Source organism: Tamandua tetradactyla, chromosome 21, assembly GCF_023851605.1.
Source record: "Tamandua tetradactyla isolate mTamTet1 chromosome 21, mTamTet1.pri, whole genome shotgun sequence".
Classification (NCBI taxonomy): domain Eukaryota; kingdom Metazoa; phylum Chordata; class Mammalia; order Pilosa; family Myrmecophagidae; genus Tamandua; species Tamandua tetradactyla.
The window spans coordinates 56883289-56899274 of NC_135347.1; the positions used below are offsets into that span (position 1 = coordinate 56883289).

The window sequence follows — 15986 nt, forward strand, 5'->3', positions numbered from 1 at the left end:
GGTTTTGTTTTTTTTTACTATTATTATTACTTTTATTTTTTTTCTCTATATTAACATTCTATATCTTTTTCTGTTGTGTTGCTAGTTCTTCTAAACCGATGCAAATGTACTAAGAAACGATGATCATGCATCTATGTGATGATGTTAAGAATTACTGATTGCATATGTAGAATGGTATGATTTCTAAATGTTGGGTTAATTTCTTTTTTCCGTTAATTAATAAAAAATAATAATAAGTAATAGGGGGAACAAATGTTCAAATAAATTTAGTAGATTGAAATGCTAGTGACCAATGAAAGGGAAGGGTGAGGGGTATGGTATGTATGAATATTTTTTCTGTTTTCTTTTTATTTTTCTGAATTGATGCAAGTGTTCTAAAAAATGATCATGATGATGAATATACAACTATGTGAGGATATTGTGAGTTATTGATTATATATCAAGAATGGAATGATCATATGGTAAGAATGTTTGTGTTTGTATGTTAATGTTGAATAAAAAAAAAATCCTAAAGCTAGTTAGTGACAGAGAAGAGGTCTCCAATTCCAGTGTTCTTTCATATCACAGGAGGGCCCTCAACACAGTGTCCTTCATATTGTAAATGACTTTTCCCTTTGGAGTAAGTGCTAATTATATTATTGGGTCAGTCATTCTACAGACATTGACTTTAAGGTAGTGTATGTGCTAAGGTAACAAGAAGAGATATGGATACTCAGGTTTCTCTTCAGATCACATAAATCTTTCACCTTTTACTAAAGATTTCCATGGAGAGAAACAACAGTGAGTTACAAGACTAATTTTTTGAGGTCTTGCTTTGACAAGACCAAATTTAAAATGTTTAAAAGCAGAAATTTAACTTACTAATAAACAGGCTTCTAATCTAGAAAAAAAAAAAGAAGAAGAGATATGGTCCTGACTTCAAGAGACCTCAGTCTGGAGGAAAATGTGAGTAAGATTTGTCATTGGAGTCTAGAAAAAAAGGTCAACTTTTGTTTATATTTTTATAATTTTTTGTTGAATAATGTACATAATTCAATAGCACATTATATAATTTATCAATAACTACACAATTTATTTAGAGGTGTGTCAAGTTTTTTTTCTGCTGGACTGTCCAAGCCTAGTTAAAGCAAGTTAAAGACATGCCTTTTCCCAAGACCTTTCCATTTAAAATTGCCATTATCCAGGCTATATCAGCAAGCCAACCTTAAGCTCTGATTACATAACAAGAATGATACACTTTGGATGAAAGCATCTATGCTTCTCTGCACAAATCTCAGTACTGGCTGTGGTCAGTCAGAGCTGTGGTGTGACTGTGGTCTTCTATCCAGCTTCGAAAGAGTTAATACAGAGCTGCAGACTTCATGTGGCAAAAATTTCCCCTAAAGCCCTGAAACCTCCCCAAGCCATTGAAACCTCCCCAAACCATAAAAGCTTGTAAAATCCTGAACCAAAAGCAAACTCTTAGTTAATAGCAGAAAGCCTGGGGTTGTAAAGATTGTTAAATATCTGCCCAAAGACAAATTTTAGTACATGACAGGGGATGATGAGTATCTGAAAAAGTTTCTGAAACAATGCCAAGCACCTAATAAAAACCATGTAAGCCCCTAGTATCCAAAGGTCACTATGGAAATCTGCACAAAGAAAACACCTGGTGCTCAAAGGTTACTATGGAAAACAGTTACCAACAAAACCTTCCTACAGAACAAGCTAACCCACTCCCACCCAGTGTATGTCTCTCCCCTGAGCACATCCACATTAACCTCTTCCATGTGTACTCTCTCTCTCTCTCTTAAATAAACTTTACTACTTCCTACTGGCCCTCTCATTTGTCTCAATTCTTTTAGTGGTGGTCTCCCTGAACCTGGAACAAGGCTCATCTTGCACCATTATGAGCAGGGCACCAGTTACATATTCTGGAGAGCCAGCCAGGAGATTGCAGGAGATTCCAGGAGCAGTATCTTCCACATAAGACACCGGCCCTCGAGACCTGCATTTTGTAAGTCATGTCCCTTGATACTGATTCTTGCTCTTCTACCTGGCCCTTTCTCCTTATCTACCTTTTCCTAGCCTTTGTACTCCTCCTTCTGGTCACTCTCATTGGCCTTTGCCTTCCACCTGTCTGTGTAGGCTGCTCACCATGAGGCCCTCTCCTAGGTCCCTTCCCTTCCTTCCTGTTTCAGGTGCATTCTCTCTCTGCCTCTTCCTCCTCTTGCTGCCAATTTTTAAGTCCATGTATTTATTCCTTGACCTCCTTGGCTGTTCTTCATCCTTCATGCAAACTTGATGTTAAGTTTGTAGTAAGGTTTTTCTCAAGAAGACTTCCTGTGGTGTGAAGGTTGTGGATTTCCCAGGAAACTATCTTTTTATCCCTTGGAGAGAGGTTCATCCCTGGCCATGACCCCTTCCTTTTCCCTTCCCTTTCCCCAGAGGAAATTCTTCAAGATATTCTTGCTCACGTCTTCCTTCGCATATGACCTATGTATCATTCCCATAAACAACCTTTAGGTATTCTTTATAACATCAACTTTCTCCTCCCAAAGGAGAACACAGGCCTTAGCCAAATGGGACCTCTGCCCTTTCAAGTTCTCTATTTGTGGTGGTTTTTAGATCAAGTCATGCACAACGCTTACCAAAAGACTTTCTGCCCCCAGAGTTGAGGAAGGAACAGAGGTTTGGCTCAGAGCTGCTGGGGTGAGAAATCTAGCTCACCAGCCCTCTGAATACGGCCTGGAGTGGCCAGGGTAAGAAGTCTCACCAGTCATCTGGATCTAGTTTAGGAATCAAGGGTGAACCCAGACAGCCCATCTCCTAAGTCTAAGGTTCTCATCCACAAAGGGATGCCCTGGGGCAAGAAGGTGTTGTGAGGGTATTACTCAGCTTCAGGATGGGATGCCAAACCTCTATAAGTTCCTTTCTCCTCTCAGAATATGGGCAGTGTATCTAGCATCTCAATTGACAACCCCCTGGGCTGCATTCAGAAAAATTGGAATAATCTGCTAATCACCAAACTGAAAAAGTTGATTTCTTAGTGTAATGTTGTGTGGCCTCAGTATAAATTGGGAGGTGGAGAAGAATGGCTGCAAGACAGCACTCTTGGCTTTAATGCCATCCCCCAATTAGATCTATTTTGTAAAAGGAAAAAGAAATTATGTAAACTTCCCTATGTCCAGCTCTTCATGGCTCTATATTAGGACAAGGCCATGACAGGAACTTGGAAACTGTATTATCTTAAGGAGGACTTATGAGATGAATCCTTTATGTCTTAGGAAGAGAAGGAGTCAGATATTTTAAATGACCTGTTGTTACCCAAACCCCCTGTGATGGTTAGGTTCGTGTGTCAACTTGGCCAGGTGATCAGGCCCAGTTATGTATGTGGTCAAGCAAGCACTGGCCTGTCATTGCTGTGAAGACATTTCACGGACTTAAGTCATGAGCACATTGGTTGCATCCACAGCTGATTACATGTGTGTATGGCTAAGACGAGTATCTTCTGCCATGAGTGATATTTAATCTAATCACCTGGAGGCTTTTAAGGAGAATTCAGAAGAGAGAATCTCTCTGTTGGCTTCAGCCAGCCAACCTCTCCTGGGGAGTTCATTGAAGAACTTCACTGGAGCTGCCAGCTCATGGCCTGCCCTATAGACTTAGGATACTTGCATCCCCACGGTTACATGAGACACTTTTATAAATCTCATCTTTACAGATCTATCCATTTGTTTTTGTTTCTCTAGAGAACCCTAATACATCCCCAAAACTTGAGATCTCCAAAAGACTTGGGAATCATCCTCCCTCAAACCAGACCTGAGCCTACTGGATCTAAAGCTCCCATTGACCCTCCTTCTTCAAAGGAAGAGGATTCCAAGCCCACTGCGCCCTCTCCTTACTCAGGTCCAGTTGGACACACACACAGTGGAGCCCTACCACCTACCAAGAAGAAAAGGGTTCAGGAGGAAATGGGATGTCTCCTTTCCAGGAAGCATCCTGGGGATATGGGAACTATATGGGTTCACGTCCCCTTTTCTATGAGCCCCGGGCTCGGGGGCCTGCACGGACTGAAGCAGCTGCGACGGCAGGAGCCGGGGAGGCAGGGCGAGGTGCAGCGGGCCGGGCCCGTCCCCGGGGCAGGGCCGAGGGCGCCCCCCGCCAGCGCGAACCCGCAGGTTCCCCAGCACTGCCAGCGGAAGAGGGGAAGCAAAGCCTGAGCAGCAAACCGAAACGAAAGAAACTGACAGTTTACCCAACAGAGCGGACCCCCCGCGCCCCGGAAGGGCCATGTGGTAGAGGAAATAGGAAAGCCGTCCGAAGTCCTCAAGATCATCGATAAAAAAGAAAAGAAGCATCCGTTTGCTCTTCCTGGCTGGGGAGAAAAGCAGACGGACACAGGAAGCCCAAAAACTCACGATCTTGCGCTCAGATCTCTGCGCTGGGGCGGCCCCGCGAGCGGAGGGCAGCGGGCAGGTGGCAGAAGCGCCGGGCGCCCGGGCCGCGTCCCCTCCCGGCGGCGAGAGGCCCCAAGGCTGCGCCCCCTGCCCCAACCGAGCCTCCGGGACGGCACTGCAGCGCCGGACGGCCAAAGCGCACCGAGCCAGCGGCAGGACATCCTCTTCTACGTGGTGGGAGTGAAAGAAGGAAAAACAAAACAGAGCAAGCGTCAAAAGCAAACTGGACACGGGTTTAAGTTTGCTTAACTTAAACCTTACGTATTCACGGCTGAATACGTAAGGTTTTTCTTAGGGAATGCCCAAGTGATTATTACTATCTGGGTGAATCTCGGCCCACTACCCCAGCAGTAGGGCAGACAGTTGAAGCCATAGACATCTGAAGTTATTTATGAAGATAATTCCCTAAATCTTTGTGTGCTGGTTTGAAAGGATATATGCCCCCTAAGAAAAGCCATGTTTTGATATAAATCCCATTTCTTAAAGGTAGAATAATCCTAATTCAATACTGTATATATGAAACTGTAATGAGATCATCTCCCTGGTTGATGTGATTTAGTCAAGAATGGTTGTTAAACTGGATTAGGGGATTAGTTTCTTGATTAGTTTCTGAAGTCCTATAAAAGAGGAAACATTTTGGAGAGAGAGACTCAGAGAGAGCAGAGAATGCTGCAGCACCATGAAGCAGAGAGTCCACCAGCCAGAGACCTTTGGAGATGAAGAAGGAAAATGCCTCCCGGGGAGCTTCATGAAACAGGAAGCCAGGAGAGAAAGCTAGCAGATGACACCATATTCGCCATGTGCCTGTCCAGCCGAGAGAGAAGCCCTGACTGTGTTCGCCATGTGCCTTCTCACTTGAGAGAGAAACCCTGAACTTCATCAGTCTTCTTGAACTGAGGTATCTCTCCCTGGATGCCTTAGATTGGACATTTCTATAGACTTGTTTTAATTGGTACATTTTCTCAGCCTTAGAACTGTAAACAAGCAACTTATTAAATTCCCCTTTTGAAAAGCCATTCCATTTCTGGTATATTGCATTCTGGCAGCTAGCAAACTAGAACACTTTGATAGTTTTATAAAGGTTTCATTTTAAAGCATCTTAATCTTTTAAGATATTCACACCAAATGCCTTTAATGGCTATGGATGCATAACAAATTTAATCTTGTTTTGAATCACTATTCAAACTCCATAGTTAATAAGATCATTCCATTTTGCAACATGAGTCTTTTTCATCATGTGCAGTGCTTTTAGTGAAAGAATTGAAAGTGAGCTTCCATGTGTAATAAAACTAGAACTCGGGTAGTTCCTGAAAAATTAAATTACTTGTACAGTTTAGCACCACTTCATGTAGACCATGATATCTGGGCTGGGTAAGGGTCTTTTGTTTTCTTTGAATTGTGACCCAGCCACTTATGATTTAATAGTTCAAATACATTCCAATAAACAAAATGTCCCTGTTATATGTATTTAGAGTAGAAGTGAAGTTTCTTTTGTGTCAAAGACTGTCACGTTATTTTTTCTAAATATTGCTCGAGTGCTTAGAAAACATACTGGGGAATTCATCACTTACTGGCCACTTGATGTACACGCACTGGAGACTTTTGTATCTTGCATAATTACTGGCAAGACATTCAGAATTTACATGTGAAAATGCATTTAATTTAGAAATTGAGATTAACTGGCCCAATGGGGATGTAGGAGGACTATTAAGGTATCAATTAGAGATGTCATCTCCACTCTCTCTGTTTTCCTCTACCACACTTAACAATGACCAGGTCCTGATGATGTAAAATAGCCATACTTTTGGTTGACATACATTACTATTAGATTCCTAGTCAGAAGATCTCACATATCCAACTTTATGTGAGAATGGAGGCATATGTTTAAGCACAGATGTAAGAATTTAAATGGAGTATTCCTTCTCTTTAGTGTGTTTGCTTTTGGGATATAAAATTGGTTTGAAAGAGTAAGAGTAACACTTTCTCTAGCCAAGACAGGAGTTTACTAGGAGGCTGAGGATTAAAACTCTTTACAAGACAGGAACAAAGGTCTCTTGCTTATGCCAACTTAACAGTTCAGGCTGTGTGAATGAAAATTTGGTGTTAGATGCGAGACTGAGCATTTCCTTCATATTTTACCTGGGTCTTCAAAGTACTATATTCAATTTTTATAACTGGTTTATTCCACATAAGATCTTCGCACAGTGTCATCTTATAACTGTAGTAAGCTTTGAAAACTCATACTATAGAACTGTAAACTTTTTGCTTATAAAGCTTTTTACTCTATTTGCATAGTTGTTTTTTTTAACACGGGTAGGCACTGGAAATTGAACCCGGGTCTCCATCACAGCAGGCGAGAACTCTGCCTGCTGCGTCACCACCATCCATCCTCTATTTGCATACTTCTGAGGTGAATTCTTTTGCATGAAGGGCTCTCTTATTCATTGAGGTTTTTTTTTATATTTAGTAACATGAAATCTTAATTCTACATGTTGTCTAAAACAGCTTTGCTAGTAATTTTGGTATTACTATTTTTAAAGTCTTTCAACATTGCAGGTACCTAAAGATCAAATTAATATGGCAACGTGTGATGGTGTAGCTGATCATAAAAACTGTTACTTTAAAACTACTACTTGCATGATAGCTTTTAGCCATCAAGCTCAAGAATTTCATGTTTCATGAAATTCTGACAGTCTTAGGAAAGAAGACCTAAGGGGTAATTCAGATTCCAATGACGGACTGCCTTAGAAATCTGACTCTCTCTTGGGCTTTGAACAAGCCAGTCTTTTGTTTAGAAAAAAGACTCATGTGCTTACTATTGAAAACTCCAGATATTGATAAGACCTAGAAAGCAAATATTGACAATTTCCCCCCCTTCTTTTTAAATAGAGAACAAATGAACAAGATTTTTAAGGTTCTTTTGAGGTGCATGAACAACAAATGAAGCAATATGAATTGTGAGTCACCTTCCAATGTCCAAGTCCTTTTGAACCTGTGAAGCTTTTTGAGTTGTAACAATTCTGTGGTCCTACTTTCTTCTCATCCTAGAAACTAATGTGATTATGAGCCTGTTCTTTTTTTTTGCATTAAAAAAAATTTTTTTAACATGGCATACAAACACATTCTTACCATATGATCATTCCCTATAATCAATAACTCACAATATCATCACAGTTGTATTTTCATCACCATGATCATTTTTTAGAACATTTGCATCAATTCAGAAAAAGAAATAAGAAAAAAACTCATACATACCATACCTCTTTCCCCTCCCTCTCACTGATTGCTTGTATTTCCATCTACCCAATATATTTTAGCCTGTTTCCCCTAGTTTTTTCTATACCCCTTATCACTTCCTTTCATTGATCACTAGCATTTCAATCTACTAAATTAATTTTAACATTTGTTCCCATTATTTATTATTAATCCCTATGCTTTACTCATCTGTCCATACCGTAGATAAAAGGAGCATCAGACACAAGGTTTTCACAATCACACGGTCACATTGTGATGCTATATCATTATACAGTCATCTTCAAGAAACATGACTACTGGAACACAGCTCTACATTTTCAGGTACTTTCCTTCAGCTTCATATGAGCATGTCCTTAATTGTTGGGACAAAATGCAAGACAGTAAGATAGTTTAAAATGATCTTTCATGTTGAAAACGTTTGAAACTGAGAATGCAATGATATTTAAAATAGAGAATAAAATAATTGCTACATAAGACTCTCTAAAATTTTGGTTTTAAGTTCTTAAATAAGTGCCCATAAACATGCTTTTTGTTTTTTTATTGCTTTTCTTTTACATGGCAAGCTGTAGTAGAATTTTGAAGCAATAACTTCTAGCATGCTGTTGGACTGAAGTGAATCAGAAGTAAATAAGAACATAGTATTTTTCTCTCTTTTAAAACCTAAAAGACTGCTCTTACTTAGGAGGTGTCAAAATGCTTGGTATATAGGAATATGTGCATCCTTCCTTTTCCCATAGAATTTCTAAGCAAATATATTCATTTTTAAAGTTTACTTCAGCTAACTAAATATCAAGAAAGCAAGAGAGCAAGCAAAATGGCTACTAAATTACTAATGTGATAACTTTCAAAAAGGCATTCTGCACAATTTGCAGGTTTTAAAATCATAATGATATTTCCCTCCCCTTTTAAACTGATAATGTCACACTGGGCATACACTTTGTGAATGAGTGTGTGTTAGATGTAAAGTCAAGTTTCTTTACTTCAGTATAAAATATATAGTTTAATGGATAGTTTTGCATTTCATTGAACTAGATATAAAATAGTGCTAAGAATAGGTTTATAGCCTGAGTCTATGGTTTATTCGGTATCAAACTGCTAATACCTGACTGATATAAAGCCCTTACTATAATCCAGTGACCAGTTTTAAAGCAGGATCTAAAAATATGACCTGTCATTTCAAAATGTCTGCATTTGAAAATGGACTTTCGTACAATAGGATAGGTGGGCAGTTTCTCACGGTAAAAGCATGTTCACTGCCCTTCTCAAACCCTGCACGACTCTAAGTAAGAGCACGCTCACTGCCCTTCGCAAATGCTACACAATTTTGGTCCAAATTAACAACTTCAAAGCAGCTAGTGTGAGACGAGGGAACCAAAAAAATCTCTTTATACTTTTTTCCATTTTCAAATTCAGGACACCTGAATGAAGACATGGGAGATATCTTTTTGGATTTCTTTATAATTAGCAAAAGTGTATTTGTGAAAAATCTTATTTTGTTAATATGTTTGTTTTGAGCACTGCATTCACTTTAAAATTCTAAAGGGACAAAGGTTGGCCACACACAATCACAAAGCTCAGGCAATGGGAATTTTGAGTTGTAGTTTCTAACAAATATTGTTTTTAGATTATTTAATATTGTATTTGTATTGAAAACATGAATAAAATTAATATTATAGAAAAAAAGCAAGATATGCTATTGTTTTCCTGCAAGAAGTCAGAGAGGCAAAGCCTGTAGTCCCTGGGACCTGGCCCCAGCGTGAGCTCACAGCCCTCACTAGGGACATTAGCAGCTGGGAGGAAACTGCATCTCCTTACTGACTCTGAGTATGCCTTTCCTGGTAGCATGCTCACTCAGCTAATTTGGAGGGAAAGAATATTACTAAATGATGAATCCTCTATCCCCCATCAAGCACAGACAGGAAATTCTCAACCTGCTGGACAGTGCATTGTCCTGCCCTCGCAAGAAGTTGCATTTAATTCACTGTCCTGGGCACCAAAAGTCTGACTCACTGATAGCCAAAGGAAATGACAGGGCAGACAGACCTACTAAGGAGGCTGCCCCAAACCCAATCTCTGTGCTAGCATTAATCCCTGATCTCTCTCCCTCTAGTTCTCCTGTTTACACCTAGGGGCAGAGAGATCAGCATATATAATATGGAAGCAAATGGGTGGTTTACGATAGAATGAAAAATATTCTTGCCTAGGGAATGCAGTGGAAAGTTCTCCAAGGTCTCCACCATACTACCCACTTAGGCAGAGATGCTTTCACCACCTTAGCATGAAAAATACTTGAAGGGAAAAATTTACCCTAAACCATTAAGAAAGTTACTTGAAGTTATGCTTTGTGTGTCATTAACAAGCCAAAGTGCAGCCACCCCTGACACCGCCAGGTCAGCAGTGAGTGTACCCAGGAGAAGACTGACAAGTCGACTTCACCTGCATGTCATGGCCAAGGACTGAAACACCCAGTAAGGTCTCTGCAGGCACCTTGTCAGGGTGCATGGAATCCTTTCCTGCTCAAGCAGAAACATGGGGGAAGGGGTCCTGTCCTCCAGGCCCAACATCCCAGTCTCTGGCGATGGGAGGGAATAGGGATGATGGTCAGTTTTCTGTAGCTGCTTTCAGCTGATCTGGGGGGCAGTTGTCTTGAGAGGGAACTGTGGGATAAGAGTAAAAGTTGCTTCTGTTCCTTCTCGCATTGGGAGACATCGTTCACATATTCTTGGGTTGCTGACCAGACAACTCGGTGTATGAACTGGGAGAGGAGTGGATCTGTTGCCACTGGAAGTCCTGGAAGGTGTCTTGAACGAATTCGTCCAGCAGGAACATTAGAAGAAGTTGTTTCAATAGTTCTGGAAGGTAAGTTGAGAGATGATTTCAGTGAGGAGCTGGAGGGGGATCTGGGGATGAAGGGCCACTGCTGGGCAGTTTGGTTATTTTGCGGGAGGTCAGTCCTGTGAGCGTAGATTGAAAGACTGGATTAGAAGGTGACAGAGCTTTATTCTGCTTAGATGGTGCCGGGCAGTGGGCTTTGGGCTAGTTTAACAGCTGAGGGTGTTGCTAGAACTACTGTGTAAGGTTCTTCCCAGCTGGGTAGGAGGGGTTTTGTGGGTTGCATAGTTTTGAGTAGGACAAGATCTCCCGGGCTGAGTGTGGATGTGACAGTGGTATTGGGGCTTGGGAGGAGTGTTGGCATGCTGGTACAGAAGGGTTCTTAATTGAGAGAGCTCGTGAAAGTAGTCCCCTTTAGGGGACTTGTGGGGGGGGGATTACCTAAGAGGAAGAGGCATCTGAACATGAGTTTGAAGGGGTTGAGGAGGGAGGGTCGTCGGGAGAGTGCTCTGAGGTGAGTGAGAACAAGGGGTAAGAGGAGTTATGTCCAGGGAGTGTGGAGTTCTGTTGCTAGTTTGGTAAGGTGTGTTTTTAGTAAGTGATTAGCTTTTTCTACTTTTCCCAAGGATTGGGGACAGAAGGAGGGCTGCAGATTTGGCATGTTGGTCAGCTAGGCTGTCTCCTTTTGAGATGGGGGATGGGATCTCTTTGCAGTGGATGAGAACTTTGGAGGGGAGGACAGCTTCAAGCAGCTTTTTAAAATTAGGGGTCCGTTTGTGATGGGTGTGCCATTAGCATTGAGAAATCCCCTTTCAGCCCAGATGGCAGTGTGGTGGTGTATTATATGATATGCGTATTTGGAGATTGTGGAAGGGTTTGCGGATAGGGGTAGACGAGAGGAGAAGGAAACTGGCTTGAGAGGATGGAGAGTGAAGGAAATGGAAGAGTGAGGTTTGATTAGTGTCCTGGCCTAGGAGTGGAAGAGATGGGTGGGCATTATAGGAATTGCTGGGAGAATGTGAGAGTTTCTATTGAGCATATGATTGGCTCTGTCATTAAAGGGGATGAGAGGATGCCTCCCCCCACAGCAGAGACTGAGGGAGTGGATAAAGGTACTGCATGTTCAAGGAGACGCGAATATGTGGTCCCAGCATTAATTAAGAGGAGATCGGCTCACCTCCAGCCTCAACAATGACCTTGGTCTGGACGTACTGATGAGATGAGGGGCCGTTTCGAACCAGGATCCATCAGTGTCTGTCATCAGCGTGAGGAGTCTGGGAAGGAAGACCTGGCTCTGCATCCGTAGGGTGTGCTACAAGAACTTTCTTGGAAGCAGGGTTTTCAGGACGGCTGGACTTCCAGTGACCCTTACAATGGCCCACTGGGCACAGTCCCAGTGGGGGCCTAGGATCTCTGTCAGGACAGTCCAATTTCCAATAACCATCACAATGACACACCGAGCAAGGTCTCAGTGTGTCTTAGGATAGCAGAAGAGGGTAGGTTTCTGAGATCTGAACCTGAGGACAACAGCTAAGACAGAGGCTTTGGCCCGAATTCGTTTGGGTTTTTCTACATCCTTAAAATAGCAGGAAGGGTTGGAAGAAGGGACCTTCGCCCCTCAACAGCCCTTACGATTAAGGGTGTTCAACTCCCTCAGGGGGAAACTGAGGCAGGAATAAGGCATCAAGACTGTGGTCTCTGGTCTTCTATTCAGCTTTGGAAGAGTTAATACAGAGACGCAAACTTCATAGACCAAAAAATTCCCCTAAAACCCCAAAACCTCCCCAAACCATAAAAGCTTATAAAATCCTGAACCCAAAGCAAACGCGTGACAACAGAAAGCCTGGGGTTGTAAAGATTGTTAAATATCTGCCCAAAGACAAATTTTAGTATGGGCGACAGAGGACCATGAGTAGTGATAGTTCTCTTTCTGAAACAATGCTAAGCACCTACTAAAACCCCTGTAAGCAATCAATAGTCACAATGAGAATCTGCACAAAGAAAACACCTGATGCTAAGGTTGCTACGGAAGTCTGTTACCAACACAACCTTCCTACAGAACCAGCTAGCCCACTCCCACCCAGGGTGTGTTGCTTCCTTGGGCAGGCCTGCATCAACCTCTTTAATGTGTGCTCTCTCTCTTTAATAAACTGAGCTACTTACTCCTACTGGCCCTCTCATTTGTCTAAATGCTTCTCGAGGTGGGTCCCTCTACCTGGAACAGGGCTCAGCTGGCACCATTGTCAGAAGGGCACCGGTTACAGTTTCACCTTCTATAGAGCCCTCTATGGCTAAAGCCCAAGTCCAAATAGTGAAATATGCAGGAAGGTAGATTCCTCTGTTGTCTCCTTTGTAAATTCCAAGGCTAGAAGAGAGCTGTGGAGTCACTGTTTTTCCATCAGTCATTTAGGGCTAACAGTTGCATTTGCCTTATGTCCAACCCTTGTACTACACACATTCCCAGTCAGTTTTAGAGTAGAGACTGGGCCCCCCTTACACTAAGGCATTTACCACTTCATATTTGCAAGTGGCATGAAAGCAAGGAGTTCCATAATCAACACAGGCTAAATGATCATAGCTCATCCATCTTGTATTACTTTCTGATGCTTTCTTGCCCATTTAAATTTCTGAATTTCCCTGACAAGACACACCACACACAGGGCCTGTGTGCTTTGTTTCCTTTAGAATTCACCATATGGTATGGCCTATTGAATCAGCTTCTTGCCTCTGAGTATCTTGCAGTAGTGCTGCAATCCTGGGAAGTTAGAGTACAAAGGAGTCAAACTTAGCGGCTAAAGGGTGGAGTGAGAATGGTGAGTGTATAGTGATACATGCAAACCCCTTTAAAAGTTTACAAACTGTTTCATTCTCTGACAGTAAAGTATGCTGGTTTCTTGGGTCACAGGTGGTATGGGGGCTGGTGGTATTGAAATCCAGTTTAACACCAAATACCATTTTCTAGTTTGTTAGTTATTACGTCTTTCTAGGATTAATCCTAATTATTTTTATGAACTAGCACTTGGTCTCTTCATGGGTGTTTTCCAACTGTGTGCTTCTGAATAAACACTTTTCTAATACTTTCAAAAGTATTAGAGCAGCAACAGCAGCAGCATTAGCCGCAAACTTGTTAAAATTGCCAATTTTGTTAAAATTAAAAAATAGATGGGAACACTAGCAGTCAGAGAGGGAGGGGTAAGGTGTATGGCATGTATGAGGTTTTTTTTTCCTGGAGTGATGCAAAGAGTTCTTGCCTGCCATGCCAGAGGACCCGGGTTCGATTCCCAGTATCTGCTCATGTAAAAAAAAAGTTCTAAAAAAATTATCATGGTGATGAATATACAACTATGTGATGATATTGTGAGCCACTGAGTGTACACCATGTACGGAATGTATGTACACCATGTATGTTAAGAATGTACGTGCTTGTATGTTGTTTTCTCAAAAATTAAAAAAACAATTGTCAATTTTCTGGCACTTCAAACCTATGAAATTGGAAACCGTGGGGGTGGGATGCAGCAGGAACAAGCCCGTGTGAGGGTGAGGCACATTCTTCTTTGAAAACCACTGCATTAGAGCACTCTCTTTTGTACTCAGCTTCAAAGAGCTGTTGCCACAAGGATCTGTTTTCTACTGGCTTTAGGGAGCTGTTTGAAAATTTCTCACACCCTGACCACAAGGTTGCTCATCACTCAGTCAGCAGCCCTCAAATTTCCTCAAAAACAGGCTAGGGGGTCGGGAGGCAGTATTACATGTACAACATGAAAAAGGAATCCATCAAACCTAAAATAATGGTAAACTGAATTATTTGCCATTTTCTCTCGCCCTCCAGTGTACAGGTTCCACATTTCTGTTAATATGGCAACGTAGATTATTAGTAAATTAGCCTTGTCCAGGAGTAGAGTTTGACAAACACTGGTCTTAGGAAAACACAAAACTCTACAAAGAATATTTCACTTCTTTTTTAGTGCTCTTCAACCTACTGTAGAGATTGGTAATAAATGTTTTATTCTATATCCTCATTTGAGCTCAGGCCATTCAGTGCCAGATGTCTCCTTTGGATTTAATTCTGCGTTCTCTGCTAAGATGAGGAAAAATCCTGTCCTGCCCCGAGTAGCTCACACGGCTCATCAATTTACCCAGGCAGAAGGCGGGTCAAGACCCTTCACTGTCTTCTGTCCAGTGTGCTCTGCAGGAAGGCAGCTGACCATGTATACGGTGATCACTGGTTATTTCAGGAGATAAATTCCAACTGGGCTTTAGTACTTAATAACTAAGCCACACCTTTTTTAAACCTCAAACTACAGCAGAGGGTAGTCTATAATTACAAGTAACAGAAGTTAACTCTTCTAAAAGGCTAACAGCCATACAAAGCTGTACAAATTCCCAGTTCCTCTCTAATTTAGCTGGTAGAATAGTTTAAATGCACAGGTAACAGCCCTTTGTTTTTGGCTGCCCAAGCTTTATTCCCTCTTCTTCCCACCCCCAATATCCAAAAGTAGTCTTGCTGAAATGATAAAATCTAAGGCCTCACTTCCCACTGCAGTAGCCTACAGGGAAACCAGATCCTTTCCTCTTTGCAATCATATGGCCAGGAGACAGAGCTTCAATTGAGCCTGATCAATTTGATTTCCCTCCAAGACCTTAAATCTTGAAAAGGAATAATAAAAATTACTGTTTTTCCACCCCTCAACAAGTGTGCTCAGACCCAGCTATTCTCAGAAAAAAATATCCAGTTCAATAACTCCTACTTCCTGATAGCTAGGAACAGTCTTGACTCCAACCCCTTTCCTAAACAACCTCCTTTCCCCCACCCCAGCGTCTAATATAATCCCCATGTGCTCAAGGAAGTTAGTCAGAATTGGTTTCTATGGCCGGCAATCAGAATATCCTAAGTAAACTACAGTAGGATGTTCAACCTGGAAGCTAAGAAACAGCCGCCCCCAGCACTAAGTGTTTGTGACCTAACACACAGAAGAAAACGTCAGCATCAGCAACCAGGACATCTTGTCTAATCTAAAGTCCCTGGGCTTTAAAAGCGTATGGACTCACCAAGAATGCTGCTGGTTCAAAGGAAGTATTCCTTGTCACACAGTAATGCAACTAACTAAGGGAACAGGCCACATAAAGTAGTAACCACTCATCTCTGAAGAAAAGATGTAAAGAGTATATTAAAAGGGAAAAGGGATCATTTATCATTTTAAAGGTTGTAATCAAATAGGCACAGAGAGTAAGCACCACAGGGGAACACAAGCAGTGACAAGTATATATCTGAAACTAATCAAGCCCTCTAAGTATGCGAAAGATCAGTTTAATGCACATACAACACCAATCTGCCATTAATGCTGTAGACTGGAGAATATAATGATAAACGGTCATGGGACTCCTACCATGAATTATAGGTTACCACTCTGAACAGACTCAACAAGTTTCCAGGCCTTAGGCCTAGAGTTAATCCAAACA

The 15986-nt window shown here is 41.7% G+C and overlaps 1 non-coding gene across 1 annotated transcript; it reads left to right on the plus strand.

Moving 5' to 3' along the window:
- The first annotated feature begins 708 nt into the window (after positions 1-708).
- LOC143665854 (U5 spliceosomal RNA) lies at positions 709-825 on the plus strand. The gene has a single exon (XR_013167249.1). It is a non-coding gene; the product is annotated as a U5 spliceosomal RNA (small nuclear RNA).
- The last annotated feature ends 15161 nt before the right edge of the window (positions 826-15986 follow it).